General features: G+C 50.1%; 1 protein-coding gene across 2 annotated transcripts in view; it reads right to left on the bottom strand.

The window, feature by feature from the left end:
- Positions 1–14,616, bottom strand: part of Tnr (tenascin R) — a 385,191-nt gene extending 370,575 nt beyond the window's left edge. For both annotated transcript variants that reach the window (XM_021722635.3, XM_021722634.3), the window contains exon 1: positions 14,170–14,616. The gene's annotated coding sequence lies outside the window, so the exon portion shown is untranslated. The remainder of the gene's footprint in view (positions 1–14,169) is intronic.
- Between the last annotated feature and the right edge of the window lie 2,212 nt (positions 14,617–16,828).

The following is a 16,828-nucleotide window of genomic DNA, read 5'->3' on the forward strand; positions in this document are numbered from 1 at the left end:
TAAGGCAGCTGCAGTCAGATTTTCATAAGCTATGGGGCATGGAAGGACCCGTAGGAAGGGCCTGAACATGGGACCCCATGGCAGAGGATGGGGTTAGAAAGCTCTTTTTGTTGAGCACCTACTATGTGCTGGGCTCTGTCCAAGAGCTTTGCACTGGTGGATTCATTTCAGATGCCCCTGCCTCCTCCTCTTTATGGATCAGGAGGGTCAGACAAAAATGCCTGTAATCTACCCAAGCTCACAATTAATAACTGGTGAAGCCAGGGGCTAAAGTCAGAGCTGCAGAGCCCAGGAGACACATCTAGATTGGAGAGAGAAGCATCTAAGGAAGAAATATAGAGCCCGAGGCCCATCTTGGCCAACCTCACCATCCCAGCCTTCCGCTCCCTCCCCGGGGCTGTCATGTTATATGTGTGGCTGTCTTTTGCTCTACTCAGGAGCTTGTTCCTTGATGAGTTTTTTTTTTTTTTAACAATAATTTAAATTTCTACTAGGTGCTCAGCCGCAGTATAAATACCCCCATTTGAATTGCTGACACACAAATCAATAGAGGAGCATTTTTCCTGGATGGAGCCACTGGCCTGGGAGCCTCCCAGCTACATCCTCCTCCCAGAAGAAGAGTTGAATAAACACAATGGACAGTTTTCTTAAATAAGCCACAGTTAGAGGAAACAGAACGAACATTCAGGGTTTCTGGTCTCGGGGTCTCTCTCTCTTCTCCCCTATTCTCACTAAACAATCTTGCCTTCGACCTCTGTTCTCAATCATAGTGGAGTCATTTTTACAGAGGAGCTAGAGGACTCATCATGGCAGCTGAGAGCGGGCCCTCGGTTGCTAAAGTCAGAGCAAAATAGCAGCTTCCCGTTCCCAGGCAAGGCCTCTGAGGGGCCCTCTCTGCACCCCACATCCCAGATCATCACTCTCCACCTTGGTCATGTTACAGTAAAAGATATGGTTAGTATTAGCAAATATCTCAAGAGTGAATACTGTTTGGTTAAAAATGCCCCTTTCTCTGAAGAAAAGGGTGACAACTTGCATCCTACAACTTGGAGCCCAAGATCTCATACCTACAGTACTCTGAGCAGTTGGCAACTGTCCCCGTGGGTATCCAGAGAGGAAGACCAACTTCCAGTCTCCTTGCTCAGCCTCATCACCACCCAGTGCTGGTTCCAGCCTCTGCATGCCTTCTGCACGGCTCTGAGCCTTGGCACATGCTGCTCCTTGGACCCAGTTCCCTTTCTCTGGTTGGCAAAGCCCTGGGAACCCTTCCCGCGGCCTGCACATCAACCCCTTGGTGGCGCGTAACGGGATTCCCGAGCAGCAAGAGCTGCCCTTCCCTGCCTCTCCACACACAGCTGGGGCCCAGATGCCAGCTCTTCATGCCGTGAAGTTAGCCACCTGTATTTCTAAATTTTTCTCTACCCCAACCAGGCTAGAAGAGCCTCAAAGACAGGAGCCACATCCCGCTGAACTCCACATCCAGCCATTAACCAAACGACTGGCTCCGAGTACGTCTTTAGTAAGAGCTTGTTGAAACCAAGAAGCTGGATAAAGACCCAGCTTCATGGATTCATTTCACCCAACACACATTTATTGACTTCCAACAGTGTTCCGGGCTGGGGACGCAGCTGTGAACAAGAAAGGTGGAATCCTAGTCCCAGGGCTTAGGTTCCACTGAGAGAGGACAGACCTTAAGGAGGAAATCAAATCAATACATGCTACGCCGGCTGGTGATAAAAAATGTGATAAACAAAATAAACTGGGGTCGAGCAGGGGCTGCTCCGGATGAGCTGGCTGGAGTGGGCCCCTCGGTGGGATGGCGCCCTGAGCTCCTGACTGCGGGACTCGGCCTGGGTATTCTTTCCAGTGATGGAATGTGGGGGTGCCCGATTCCTACGTGGTGGCTGTCCTGAGTGACTCAGCCTCTGAGGCTCTCTGGCCCACGGGAAGCTTGACCTCTGCAGCGGTCAGCACCCGTCCACTGAGGGAGCTGCTCAGAACACTCTGTGGAAATGAGAAGACTTGAAGGTCTGCAGTGAAACCCCTGAGACGCCCAGGCCCTGCCCGGCAGCTGCAGAGACACTGCAGAGCCTGTGGAAGCCAATTCTGTCCTGGGGGCCACCGGGCAGCGGGTCTCCTGACCGCTCTGACTTCCATGACCGGCCCAGTCACAGCACCACAAAGGGGGCTGCACAAGGTGTCTGGCTGTGGACTCAGCTGTGTCAATTTTCACCTGTGCTACCTTGGACTAGTCATTGAGACTCTGCAGTAATCCTCCCATTCTGCAAAATGGGTGTAATTCACTATAGACACTTTGTTTCTCTTCAGAAACGTTTGCGTGGATCAAAATGTGCTGTTTTAGTTAGGATTTTAAAAGTAAGAAATACAACAGAAATGTGAATTCTTATTTCCACTGGGGAAGAGAAGCAACATTTATAGGGTACCCAGGCTGCCTTATTCAGCGGTCACAAAATTCCTCAGGAGGCATCAGCATCCCCATGTTAGAGTCCAGGAAATGAAGGCTCAGGGAGGTTAAGTGGTATCAGGATGAGGGCACAGCTAGGCAGGGCCAGGATCCAGGCTCAAGTCCACTGTCTGCAGATCTGGCCTACTTGCCCTCACCAGCATCCTCCTGCCCGTGGTCCATTGCCCCAAGCCCAGGATGTACTCTGACTGCTGAACCAACTCTCCCAGAGGTGCGATGGGCCTCTCCCACAGGGTCCCCCTCAGCCCCCCAGGCAAAAACTAAACACCAGGCTCTACCATGCCTGCACTGGGTTCTCGGGGCACCCCTGCCCCAAATCTGCTCCAGGGTGAGTCTGCCCCTTGGCTCGGTTGCTACTGACTGCGACTCCTCGTGTGTGGCTCGGAAGCACCCATTTCTTTGTGACTGTTCTGCTGCGGTCCCCATCTCTGACTAGATGGCAAGGACACGCCAGGGCTGCCACCGACCTGAACTCTGTCCCCGGCAGTGAAACCTGCTCCCACCCACTAACCTCTCATGGCTGCCACTGGTGCTCCATTCACATTCACGGCCTCAGAGCTGGACAAGGGACCGCAGCAGGAACAAAGCCAGCTTGGCGGCCCAGCCTGCCCGACACCCGCCCGACGACGGAACAGTCATTTGAGAATCCATTACACGAATTTCCTTTGGCACGAGGGCAGATCCGAGTTAGAAGTGGCCCACAGATGAACTGGTCCTTACGACCGCAGCTCAGATGATCCCCAAAGTGGAAGCCACGGAGTGAATGAGGCGTCCGCGGACAGAGGAGAACTGACATCACCTCGCGAGAGTGGAGGAGAATGTGTCAGGAAAACTCACCTGCCTGGGACCTGGATTGTTCTCTTGAGGGAGCAGGAGGAGTGGTGGCACCCTGAGTGCCAGCAATGAAGAGTGACTTCTCTGGTCCTGCGCCCAACCTGCCCTTCGGGATTCAAGCCAAGCTTTGGCCAACTGGTTCTCCAGCGGCCCTTGGCCAGGGAAGCTGGAAGGTTTCTGAGTGACGCTCAGGGACAGCGCTGTCGGGAGCACACAGGGCCTGGGCTGAAAGGGGCAAACTCTGTGCCCGAGCTCTGCACCTGTATCAAGGGGACAGTAACAGCACCTCACTCAAAAGGAGCTTGAATAGATCCGTTGGTGTCTCGGTGTGAAGTACTCACGCAGGAGTTAGCAGTTACCATGCTGCTGAGCAACAGATGGACGCTATCTTGGGATCCAGCAGGTGACCTATGAACCCAGGAGATCCTAAGCACCCTCAGAGCAGATCTTAGGCAGCCACTTCCCACAGACCCTGCCCCATCTCGGCAGGGCCCCCTCCGCGGGTTGCTGAGCCCGACTCCAGCACGAGGTAAAAAACATCAGCAATGGAAAGGCTGCTTTCCCGGCTGGCAGGCGGGGCCACCCGAGAATAAGCCCTTTAGCGACATTTGACCTGAGAACTGAGAAAAGGGCACTGTGTCTCCAGAGATAGGAGCCCAGTGTCAGTCCTGGATGTCCCCAGGTCGCAGAGTTAGGGGTGTCAGGTGGGTTCCCATGGCCGCTCTGTCACACAGGGTCCCCACTTCAAAATCAGGGAAGCAACGTGAGGGGCAAGGGTGTGCGGGCAGAGAGGTGGCACTGCTCGCCTCCAGCCACTAAGGCGGGTGCTGCTGGGCAGAGGAGACCCCGCCGCAGGAGAGAATCCACTGCCACGGAAGCCACCCAGCCTCTCCAGGGTTTTGTTCCTGTCACCTCCGGTCCCTGAGGATAGCTGCCTGAGCCTTTCATTCTTGCTACATTAAGCTGATAAAATACTAACGGAAGAAAAGGGCGGGGGAGGGCAGCAGGCATGGCGCATTCTTACTTTGCATTTTAATAACTCGGGCGCTCTGTCTCGGGCCATTTTTAATAAGAGACGGAGGGATAGTGGCCTTCTCCCACCCCCGCTCAGCACCCATCAGGGTCCCCATCAACGCACCCTTTCCTCTCCCCCCGAGTATTCCACCTGGGCTCTCCCTTAGAGGGCGGGTGCCCAGGGGGAACCCCACACCATCGGTGTGATTGACCGACTTGTCCAGGGTCAGGTTCGGAAAGGCATCCCTAGTCGCTCAGAGACTCGCTCCCCAGGGAATCGCTGTGCAGGTGAGCCCCTCGCTGCCTCCTCTCTTTCCAGGCCCCACTACAAGGGCAACGCCACCCAGAGAAGAGCTCTCTCATTGGGTCAGCCAAGCTTCCACTGAGCCGCTGCCCAGGCACTTCGCACCGAGGACACTGAGGAGGACAGGCCCAAGCCCTGCTGCCTGCCTGGAGGACACACTTGCTCCTGCAGCCAGTCTCAGACCACCTGGAGCTTCCCCGGGCCTGTGGGGACAATATGTGTCAAAGCAGGGGCCCTCGGCCCTCCGACTGTACCTCTTCTGCAGTGGTCACTTCCCCCAAGTGACACCTCTCTGAACTGAAGACCCTCTGTGTGGTCCTAAGGGCGGGTTATGAGCCTTGATACAGAAATGACAGCCTGTTTAACGCACAGCAATTCGGAGAGGTAAGAGCTACTACCGCATTTCAAGCACAGAGAAGTTAAGAGATTTCCCCAAGGCTCCTCAGCTAGCAGGCAGCAGAGCCAGGACTCAAACTCCTGTTGGGCAGGGTTTCACAGTGTTTGTCGCCCAGCATGGGCAGTGAGCATGCAAAGCCCAAGGAGACATGGAGGCTTGGGGGCCGGTCAGGCGGGCTTTGCCATCCCATCGTATCTGGAGCTATGAGGAGCAGGAACCGGCAGCTCCCGAGGCAGATGCAAAGCTAACCCTCCTCAGATGGTTTTGTTTCAAGCCAGACTCCCGACTGCTGGAAGCCGCTTGATGTTGGCAGTGCTGTGGCCTCTTCTCCTCTCCTCGCTGCTCCTAAACAGCCCTGGGAGACCAGGGGACAGCAGCACTGCTGGGCCCCTCCCTGGCAGGCACCAGGGGACCTTGCAGGTCACCACCACGAAGCCAGCTGTGCTGACGCCAGGGTGCACGGGCACACACACTCCTGACCGCAGGAGGCAGGAGCCCGCACAGATCTGCACTGAAGTTCAGACACAGACCAAGTCTTTTGCTTTTACAATGAGTTTCGCCAGCATTAAACTCCATTTATATCTCTATAAATATCTACGGCTGTGAATAGGAGCCTTTATAGCTGGTTTATAAGTCCCATCTCTCTGTGGCACAGCCAGGGTCCCTGTGAGGAGACAGCCCCTTGCAGATGGCTCTGGCCTCTGCCCTATTCAGCACAGCTGTTGGCCAGGCTCTCCTCTATTGTGCAGGGCCTTGTCCCTCTACCCAGATGGCCACCCTGCCCACCTGTCCCCGCAGACACTGCTCTCCGGCTGGACGCTGCCCTCTCCCCTGGCACACAGCTGGCTGCTGGCGGGAGGAGGTAGAGGAGCACAGGGCTGTCAGCTGATGGCTCCCCACCCTGTCCCCGGCCTGGTCTCCACTATCAACCTTGGTATTGACAAACTCGCAGGGGACATCAGGAGGCGCTTAAACAGGATGGGCTGGCAGACCTGGCTTATTGAGGTGTGTGCTTTACAGAAATCCATTTAGATAAACAGTCTATCCACCCCGACTGGTGCTCAGGGGAGGGGGCTTCCACTGCTTCACAGGCGGGCTGTGGCATCTCTTCCGACAGGCGCACAGAGATAAATTCAAGGTAATCTATATAAACTCAAGGCTTTGGAATTGCACACCGTCAAAAAATTCAAACAATGACTCAAGCCCAGCCGGGAGGTGGCTGTTGGATGTTCTTCTTATGGAAAACATAATTATAAACGAAGGGAAAATGTTTCACAAATAAAACGCAGAATGGCAGAAGAACCTGGAGCGGGGGAAATAGGAGGAGAGGAATCCAAATGTTCCTAGTCTCCAGCTGAGTGTGGAATGGGGCTCAAAAACCTGGTGTCTCCTTCAGGTTCAAATTAATTTCAGTCCGGTACAATTTCTAGGTAATTAATTGGCAAAAGGCATCTTTCAGATATTTTTAAATATCAGCCTGCCAGCCTCTCGGTGCTAAAAGAGTAGAAGAAAAAATAGCCCAACACATGCTCATGAAATCAAGGTGATGTAAAACAAGGGCCAGCCCAGCCCATTAGCACTTGAGGAGAATATAAAATCCAGGTCAGCCCTGATCATTGCTAGCTTGTTAAAATGCCAAGGACCCGGGGCTGCCCCCAGTCCCCAGGCCATATTAAATAGCAACTAGCACAGTCATTCATAAGGACGTGTTCCGTGCCAGGCACCGTCCTGCGCACTGTCCTTGTGCCCCATTCAATTCTCATAAGAACTTAGACGTGGCACGATCATCTCTAGGCTCCTGGGTGGGGAGGCTTCTGATGAGGCATCTCAGATTAAGGCAGGTTAAACAATTGCCCAAGGTCACAGCATCAGTACCAAGTCAAGTCGGAACTTGAAGCCAAGTTTCCTGGTAACAACCCCCAGGTCCTGCTTCTCGCTGCCTCTATCCCACCAGCTCAGTGCACATGGAGCCCAGAGTGGGAGACGCCATGAGACACAAGAGAGTAGGGAAGAGCTTGGGCCTTGGTTCAAGCCAGCTCTCACACTGCCAGCTGTGTGACATTGGCCAAGCTAGCTAACCTCTCTGAGCCTCCCAGGAGCTTTGTATTTGTCAACTATGTGTTCTCCTGTGGTCTCCTGTGGTCTTGATGGGGAAGAGGGGTTGTGCCAGCTGAAGTTTGGGCCTGACCAGTCCATTTCTCCATGTGACTGGTTTTCTTTGCCATCCTGCCTTCAGGCTTGACATGAGGATTAAATAAAAGAACCATGACGACATCCAACACCCAGCATGGCCACCATCACAGAGCTACCTCCAAAAAGCTACGAGAGCTGCTTGTACTCGTGATTGTGACAATCAAGTGAGATGCTGCACCGCAGGGCCTGGTCTAGAGCCCAGCACAGTGAACAGGCCATAAACCACAGCTGCTATTATTATTACTGAAAAGAAAGGCAAGATGGAGACACTCAATCAAGCAAAGCCAACAGCTAGTCAGAAAGTTTTCACAGGGCCCCGTTACGTTCCAGGCCCTTGATGGACTCTCCCACCTGCACAGGACAGGTAATCTAGCAGACAGGCAGGATGTTTTCACATGTAGTGATGAGCAATAATGAAAGACACAAAAGATACAAAACATAATGAAGATGTTTAAGATGGGCCAGGCGTGGTGGCTCATGCCTGTCATCCCAGCAACTCAAGAGGCTGAGGCAGGAGGATCCCGAGTTCAAAGCCAGGCTCAGCAACAGTGAGGTGCTAAGCAACTCAGTAAGACCCTGACTCTAAACAAAATACAAAAAACGGATGGCAATGTAGTTCAGTGGTTGAGTGCCCCTGAGTTTATAACACCACCACTCCCAATCAAATAAAATTTTTAAAAAGCTGTTTAAGATGAACACCATTAATTGCTAAATGAATGATTTTTTTTAAAAAAAAAATATTTTTTGGCTGGGTTGATCATTGAGCAATAAATATCCAAGCTGCCAGGGACCAGGAAAGAAGCTAAGGGCTGAAGTGTGGCTCAGTGGTAGACACCTGCCTAGAATGTGAAAGGCCCTGGGTTCTATCCCCAGCTCTGCACAAAAAGTAAACAAAGAAAAAACAGAAGAAAAGAAAAGGAAGCAGTTAAGATCCAGGCTTTGAATCTGGGCTTAAGTCCCTGCTGTACCATTTTCTTGCTATAAAATGTTGAGCAAGTTTTCAAGCACCACTCTGCCTCCGTGTCCTCATCTGCAAAGTGAAGATTATAGCATGTATCAGTGTTTTAGGCACTCAGTGATACCACGTATTTAACATATTTGTTAATGGGAATAACAGCAAATATTTTTAAGGGCCTTCTCTGCCCAGAGTACTGGGCTAACACTCGGAGTTAGCACTCAGGGGATGGTGGCTGGGTTGATCATTGAGCAACAAATATCCAAGCTGCCAGGGACCAGGAATGGGAAATTTTAGGGGGACGGAATCGAAGACTACATTCCAGCTCAGACTGTGGCGAAGCTGTTGCCGTCAAACATCAGCCGCCCTGGTTGATGCTCTCCTGGATCCACTCTCCAGGCTTCTTCTTCTTTGTCTTCCTGGAACCACGCAGAACGTTGTGCCACGCACATCCAGATTAAAACACTCTCGAGTTCCTCCTGGGTCTGGATAGTAACCTTCTATTGACTCATCTACCACCAGAGCCCGAGATAAAGAAGCCAAGTCGGGTGAGGCTGGCAGTGCCCTGCTGTAGGCATGGAGGTCCCAAAGAGATCAGGGCTGGAAGCTTTCAGTCAATGGTAACAAGGTCGCTTGCCCTGGGGTCAGGGCAAAGGAATTTCACTTTGTCGGGCACAACCCAGAGACAGGCCCGTCAGAGTGAGAGCCCCCCCTCAGAGCTGGTACCTCTCTGGGACAAGATTGGGCACACTGTGGGGGCACAGAGGTTCATACAGGATCCCAGTTTGCTTGAACCACCTCTGTTGTACTCATTAATGGCGACAGCCCGAGCATCGAACACAGACCCGGTCATCCATGTGCACAGGCCCCATGGGTCCTCTCCACGTTGCCTCCAGGAAGCCACCTGCTTGGGCTTCATAGGGAAAGGGAGCAATCTCAACTCAGGCCAGTGCCATGACCAGAGTTTCCCTTCCCATTTGGTGAGAGAGTAAAGCAGAGGCAATTGCCAGAATTAAAGGACAGGAAGAGGAAACGAAACTCAAGTGTCCATCAACAGACGGGTGGATAAACAAAATGTGGCATATCCATACAATGGAATATTATTCAGCAATGGAAAGGAAGAGAATTCAGGCTACTCCAGGGATGGACACAGAAGATACTATGCTGTGTGAAATGATCCATGCATGACTGATATTGGAGGGTTCAACTTGTATAAAAAAACTGGATTAGTTTGATTTGGAGACAGAGAGCAAAATGGTGGTGGCCAGGGATTGGGGGGAGGAAGAAATGAGGAGTTTTTATCTAAAGGGCCAGAGTGTCACTTTGGAAAGATGAAATTGCTCCGTATATAGGTGGTGGTGATGGCTGCACACCATGTGAATGCACTTATTGCCCCTGAATGGCACACTTAAAAATGGCCAAAATAGAAAAATAGAGAAAAAAAAAAGAGAGAATGAGAAGAGAGCAGGGCTGTTGTCTTCCCCATGCCAATTGACATACTTGTTACTTGCCAAGTTCAAGTACAAAATTATGTTTCAAGGTAAAGATGTCATGAGTCTTATATATGGTCGGAAATAGCTTTTAAATAACTCTGCTCCAATTCCCCCTCCTCCACAAGATTCTCTTAAGATGAAATTCCAGTTAGATGGAGAATCTCATTCACATCACCATCGCTCAAAATCAAGATGAGGCAAAGGTGTGTCCCTGCCCTTCTCTCAACTCATTTACTATCGTTGGCTTTAATGGGCATCATCCAGGTTTGTATCCCTGCACAATCTTCTGCCTGGACATTAGGGAATCTTTGCTTTCTCTTCTCTCTTGCCCTGAGCTGATGGCTTAGCAACCTGTACTCTACTCTATGGGATCCCAGCGGGAGAGATGACTCAGAAGCCTCCCCCTACAGGAGCTGGCTCAGTGCATTCTCTGGGAAAGGTGAGCTCAGAAAGGGGCAATGCCCTGGACAAAAGCACTATAGTAAAATCTCTGAGTGCAGAGAGGCAGAGGACACGGCTACTCACTGAACCTGCAAATAGCTCTGTGCTCTATCTGGACAAATTTCGAGAACAAGACTGATTTGCTGATTGATCTGCCAGAAACTCTGATTTCTCAGTTGAGGAGCCCATGTTCAAATTGTGCAAAAAAATGTTCCATCTCAATTGAGTGGTCCTTAAACTAGAGGTAGAATAGAGAAGAATTAGACAAGACGGCATGGTGGCATGGTGGTGGTGGTAAGAGTCTTTAGATATCACATGTGCAAACACACACATGCACACACATCTGTAGATTCAACAAAGTCCCCCAAATGTTCAGATAACTATTACTTCTTAATGGTAAAATAGAAAACAGTGCTCCCTACCCGAGCACACAGCCCAGGGACACCCTTGGATAGAGCTAGGATTCAGGTCCATGAGTCTCGCCAATGTTTCTGCTCCTAAAGCCACTCTTGATTAAGGAGGAACAGCATGGCTTCAGCCATGACCCTTGTAGATGGAGCGGCATTTCATGGTATATGCACTACCACAGTGAGCCTCTTCACTTTTTCTATACCAAGTTCACCTGGGTAATCTTTCCTCAGCTCTCTCTCCTGGAGCCCATATGGGTTGATTCATGACTGATCACCTAAATGTAGCATTCCACATTTTAAGTATAAATTTCAACATCATTTCCAAGAACTGTACCATCAAACAACTCAGGTCAGCTCAGAGATCTGCAGTGATATCCCCAGATCCTGTATGGACTTGATCATTGGTTTCTGTACACACTGTTGAAATGACCACTTGGCTTTCCAACACTACAACCTCAAGCTGGGATGCAGAATGCACCCCTTCTCACTCTTGCCACTATCCACCTAGTAACAGTTGTGCCATAAATTCTCTTAAAAAACTTTTGGGCTCACATGATGCCTTTGTTGTGTAATACATTCAGCAAGACATTCCTACTACACAGTGGGGCAGGGTAAGCTATGCAGATAGAAGTCAGAAAGTGATGGGGTTAGAGGAGAGAAATATCGATTGGAAAGAAGCATGAGGGAACTTCTGTATATCTCATTGAGGTTAAATGAGTACTCACAGTTGTCAAAACTTACTAATCTGAATATTTAAGATATGTGCACTGCCAGGCACAGTGATTCACACCGGTAATCCCAGCAGCTCTGGAGGCTGAGGTAGGAGCATCGGGAGTTCAAAGCCAACCTCAACAACTTAGCAAGGCCCTAAGAAACTTATCGAGATCCTATCTCTAAATAAATTTAAAAAGGGGGGGGGTCAGGGGATATGGCTCAGTGAACAAGTGTCCCTAGGTTCAAACCTCAGTACAAAAAAAACCCCTGTACATTGTATTATATGCAAATTATACCCGTTCTTTTAAAGTTATAATGGCCAGTTGTTCCAGGTAAAGATGGCAACCTTCAGTCATGGAGAACAGGGCAGGATGCTGAGCTTCTCTACTCCACCCTTCCTCACCATCTCTCATCTCTCTGGACCTCAGGGGCAGTCTAGCAGGCTCTCTGCTGTTCAGTGCAGGAGGCACAGATTTGAGAACACAGTGGCTTTCTCACTAGGACTCTGGCCAAATATGAGTGGTAGGGTTCCTGAGGGAGGAGGGATTTGTATGATGGGTGGGTTTCTAGCTTCTCCTTCTCCTTAGTCATTCTCTCCACATTCTGAGCCACAAGGACTCAATGAAGATGGCCCTGGAGACGGTTCTTAGGAGAGAAAAGTCAAATGCCCAAAAGCAACACTTCTATGGCAATATGCCCTGGGAACAGTGTCTTCAATGGTGGCAGTCAGGTGCCTGGCACGGAACCTGGGCTCACTGTTCACAGAAGGTGCAGAGGGATCTTCACCTGGCTTCTGGTCATCTTCTTGGCCACGACCTACAGGCCAATGGCACCTTGACACTCCTGGCTGATTCCCATTCTTCAGAGGCCATTGCTTTATAGGGAATTCTCTAGAAGATTCTGATTGCTAATCTGTCTGCTGGGAGCACTCCATCCCTGCTCTCCCACACATGAGCCTGTCTACATTTTTACAGGTGATGAACTATTAGTAGACCAAAAGTTCTATTTCCACTTTTGCTACCCTCTGGCCTCTCACTTTAAACGTCTATGTCTCTCCTTTTTTTAAAAAAAAATGGGCCTGATAATGTCACCGAGCACTTCTTTCACAGAGAATTTAGAAGCATTAATGAGATAATGACTACTAAGTATGGGGACTTCCGTAATAAATGGTGGCTTTAGATAGGGTCCATTGCAAGGGCATAAGTTTTTTAAATCTTCATGTCATATAGAAATCCATCCACTTACTTGTTCAAACTGTGGAATTTCAAGGACAGAAGAATTTGGGAGAGTTGAAATATGAATGAGTCAGTGTTGGTTTCTGATTCTCTATTTCCATACTTTTCCCCACCATTCCAACCTCCGATGTCACTCTCTTTTCTTCACTATGTTCTACTACCTGCCATTCTAAGGAGACACTGAAGTTTCTGTATCTAATGCGAAGCATAGTAAAAAAGAGAAGCGGTGCTGTCTCAAAACAATGTCTCTCACTTACAAGGGTCCCTAAGCAAAGGCAGGGAGTATTTTCCTCACCTTGGAGGAGGGATCCAGGGTGCTGAATTAAGAAGAGAACAAAGAACCATAACACTAAGGTTCATTCAGGGTTGGAAAGAATGAATCACACCTCCCGTGTCTTGGCATACTTGAAAAAAGTGACCAGAACCTTAAACAGTTAAGAGACCAGATCAAGGCAAAGCTTGATCTTAAAAAAGCCACATCTCCTTACCTCTTGGAATACTGACTCCATGGAAACTCGGGCAGTTGAACATCCCCAATACGACTTGTTGAACAGCCCCACCCAAGGGGGTTTTGGCAGAACTGAAGCCAGTGGGGGTATGCAGACAGTATCTCCAAGGGAAAAGCAAGGCAGATGGAGGAATTGACTAAATACTCCCAGAAACAGGAAGCAGGAGGCTACAGCAGTACTTTGCAAAAGTAGCAGCAGTGAGGATCTTCTGTTTGTGGAGCCTGGGTGCTGGGGGAGCACAGGGCACCACTTCAAGCCCTCCTGACTCAGGGGCCAAAGTTCATGTCTTTTTCTCTGAAAACGTGCAGACAAACCTTTCTTCTGGGCTATTTTTCACTGCCAAATGCCCCAGAAAACAGGAACAGAACAGACTTTTGTCCTCTTTCCAACTGCCTATAGCCAAGAATGACAGAAAAGTGGAAGGTTGCTCCCAGATCCCTGCAACTGTAGTAGGATCCACATCAGCCAACCTCGGAAAAGCTCAAGGCACAACCACTTTCCTTCCATCATGAAGTCAGAGAGACCTCGCCTCCAAACCGCCCCAGCCTGTGGCTGACCTGTTGCACCTGCCCACCTGCCATGAATTCACTCCAGGAGAGAAAGTGAAAGGTCACATCAGGCTCTCTCCCCAGCAAGATCCCAGAGAATCCTGGGGAAACTGACATTTTTAAAATCACCTCTTTCAAGCTCCGTCAGAGGAGCACAACTTTTAACTCTACCTCCACTCCCAACCCCCCAGGCTTCCTTTGCAATACTTTCCTCCATTGAAGGGAGGGCTTGGCGAGAAAGAGTTAAAAAAAAAAAGGTGCACGACTAATGGACTAATTCCCCAAACCCTCTCTCTAATCTACATACAAAAAGAACAGCCTTGCGCGAGATGCAGAAGCCTCCAGCAATTTAGCTCAGCCCTCACCTGTCTTATGCAACAGTACACACACAGACGCTCCGCACATCCGCAAGGCCCGGTGCACAGCCCCCTGTAATTCGGGAGACATAGTTTTGCGCCTTTCTTTTCCCTACGCAGAAGCCAGCTCCACTGGCAGCAGAGAGAAATGTAACCTTAGTGCCAAACGCCTGGCAGGAACACACAGACGACACACAGACACCCAAATGCACCTCGTTGCTCTCCTTGGTGCTGAAATCACATTAGCGAGGAAAGGAAGGAGGCAGAGTGCCCCGACTTACCCGGGCCGGTGCCGGCTGGAGCAGAGCGGCTCCCTGGGAAGGATTCCTGCGTGTTCGGCTGAGCCGGCTGATGCGCTCACCTAGAGCCCACCTCGCTCGCTTCTCTTCCCTTCCTCCTTCCCCGAGAGGAAGGGAGCAGGCTCCAAGACAGGAACGAGATCCGAGCCGGCAGGGCTGCGAGTGGAAGGGGAAGCGGAGGCAGCCCAAATAAGATCAAAAAGTCAGGCGGCTTGCTCCACCAGTGGTAACTGGTCGGGTCAGGGAGGACCCCCGGCTCTTCCTCTCCTGGGTCCGCTCCTGTCTGTCTCTGCGTGTTGAGCCCACAGCCTTAGCACAGTCGGTTCCTGCCTCTGACGTGAACGAGATGAGGAAGCCTGGGACTGCTCTGCTGTCTCTCTCTCTCTCTCTCTCTCACGCGCTCTCTCTTTTCCCCTCTTGCTGAAATTTCAGCAGCGTATTTTTTTTTAAGCCTCCGTTTTTCCCATTCCTCTGCCAGCAGCCCCCTAGTGGACAGAAAAGAAAAACACCCTGAGTCCTCTTGAACAGTCTGGATTCAGGCACAGCAATACTCCTGCACCCACTAACTCCAGGGGGCTGCCTCTGCAAAGCCAGGGTCCAGAAGAGGGCAGAGTCTTCCCTCTGGCCAACACTGGCCGGAGGGAGAGGAGGGGGGGACCCGGAGATCTTGCAGATCCTTTGGAAGGAGAAGTAAAGCGGGGATTGGGAAGGGGTGGGGCTTGGTTGGGGACAGAATGTTTTGGAATAAGGCGAGTTGTGAGTTCCTCAAGTAGTTTAAGTTCCTGGCTCAGCAGAAGAAATCCTCCAAAGAGTCAGGTGAGGAAGGTGTGTGCCCAGCACAACCCAGAGACAGCAGAGCTTAAAGAGGCAGGGAATGCAGGAGGCCAAGGAGAACATCTCCTGCCAGCACCCCATCCAAACCCATAAGATGGCTCTTTTGAGAGCTAGTAAGAAAAAATATCCTTAGATCATCTCAGAGGTAGGAATGGAAGTGACCCTGTTGGGCATCCATGGAGAACCTTGTCTGACAAGGAGCCTCAAGGGGTCACTTCTCACAGGCTCACTCACTTTGAAGTGCACAGTCTCACAGCCTCTGGAAAGTGTCCTAGGACCTGCATCTGCAGACTCGAGCCCTAGTTTCAGACTGCCACTCGTCTACTGGACAATCGGCTTCTCTATGGCTCGGTTCCACTGTTTGTAAAATGTGGATAGTGCTGCCCCCTCCCTACTGAATAGGGATGTGGATGGATCAGAGTGGAATAGAGACAGAACTCAGACTGGCAGGAAATTTAAAGGCAATCTTGTTTAAACACTCTTCTTCTGTTTGATTCACCCTTGGTAAATAATAACAGCTAACATTTATATTTATACCAGGTGCTAGGCAGTACCATAAGCTCTTACCTGTCTTAGTTCATTTAACCCATATGATCATCCTAATGTAAATGCTATCATTGCATTTGATAAACTAGGAAACTGAGGTTCAGAGTGATATAACTAGCCCTAGATCACACAGTTAGTGCATATCAGGGATGGCATTAGAACATGAGACATCTGAACCTGGAACTTTCTCTGATAACCACCATACCTCTAAAATAAACAGAAAATCACAATAAACCATGGTTAGTGTTGCTTTTATTTATGATAAAGTGCCTAGGTTGTTATAATGAATTTATGTGCAGCTGAGGTTTGTTTTTAATTATTTACAACTACTGATACCACACAAACTGTCAGAATTGCTCTTCCTGATGAGAATCCCATAAGAAAAAGAATTCTCTTGGAGATTTGGGTAGTCTTACCGTCACAAAAATTATCACAAATCCCATGAAACTGGAAACTATTGGAATTTAGCATCAGGTCAGATGATACATCACTCAATTTCTGTTTCAATAGCAGATCACTGCTGGGTGCCTAACGCAGTGTACAGGTGGAGCCAGCAACCTAATGAGCCTCGTTGTCACCATGCGAGCTAATAAGCCCCCAGTGAGGCACTGGCCCTTCTTACCTACTGTGAATTACGAATTCCTTGCCTAATGAGGCTCACTTTAGTTTTACTTTCTTTGAATCAAAAGTGAGCAGGGCAGAGCCAAGGTGGAATGGGATGCTAAGAAATCCTGGCTCCTGTCTTCATGGAGTTTGCAGCTTCTCAAAGTGGGGAGAAGAGGCAAGAAACAGACCCCTACAGCTCAGAGCCAAGTACAGAGACAGTGGAGGCATGGAGTGAGTGCACACGGAAAAGCACTTAACCCAGTCTGAGGCCTGCTGGGCTGCCCAGCACGCTGGCACCTGAGCTGAGGCCTGAGAAGTTCTCTCAGCAGAGAGGGGGCGAGAGTGGAGCCGAAGGCGTGAGTGTGCAAACTCATGGGGGTTGGAGAGAGCCCAGCGTGAAGTTTTCAAGGCTAACATCACCATCCCATTTACAGCTGGGGAAACTGAGGCCCAGGCAAGTGGAATGTTCAAGGTCACCCATCTAATACAGATCTAAGCACCCAAAGATCGAAAGCATCAAAGCAAATGTCTTTGGCTCTTGTGCTATCTGCTTTGGGGAGGCACAGTGATGGCTTCTCCTATCACTTGGACCCGCATGTGGGGTGTTTCCATAGCACAGTCCCTAAGCGAGGATGTGCATCTTCAAGGAAGCAGG

The sequence above is a fragment of the Ictidomys tridecemlineatus genome, chromosome 10 (assembly GCF_052094955.1).
Source record: "Ictidomys tridecemlineatus isolate mIctTri1 chromosome 10, mIctTri1.hap1, whole genome shotgun sequence".
Lineage (NCBI taxonomy): Eukaryota > Metazoa > Chordata > Mammalia > Rodentia > Sciuridae > Ictidomys > Ictidomys tridecemlineatus.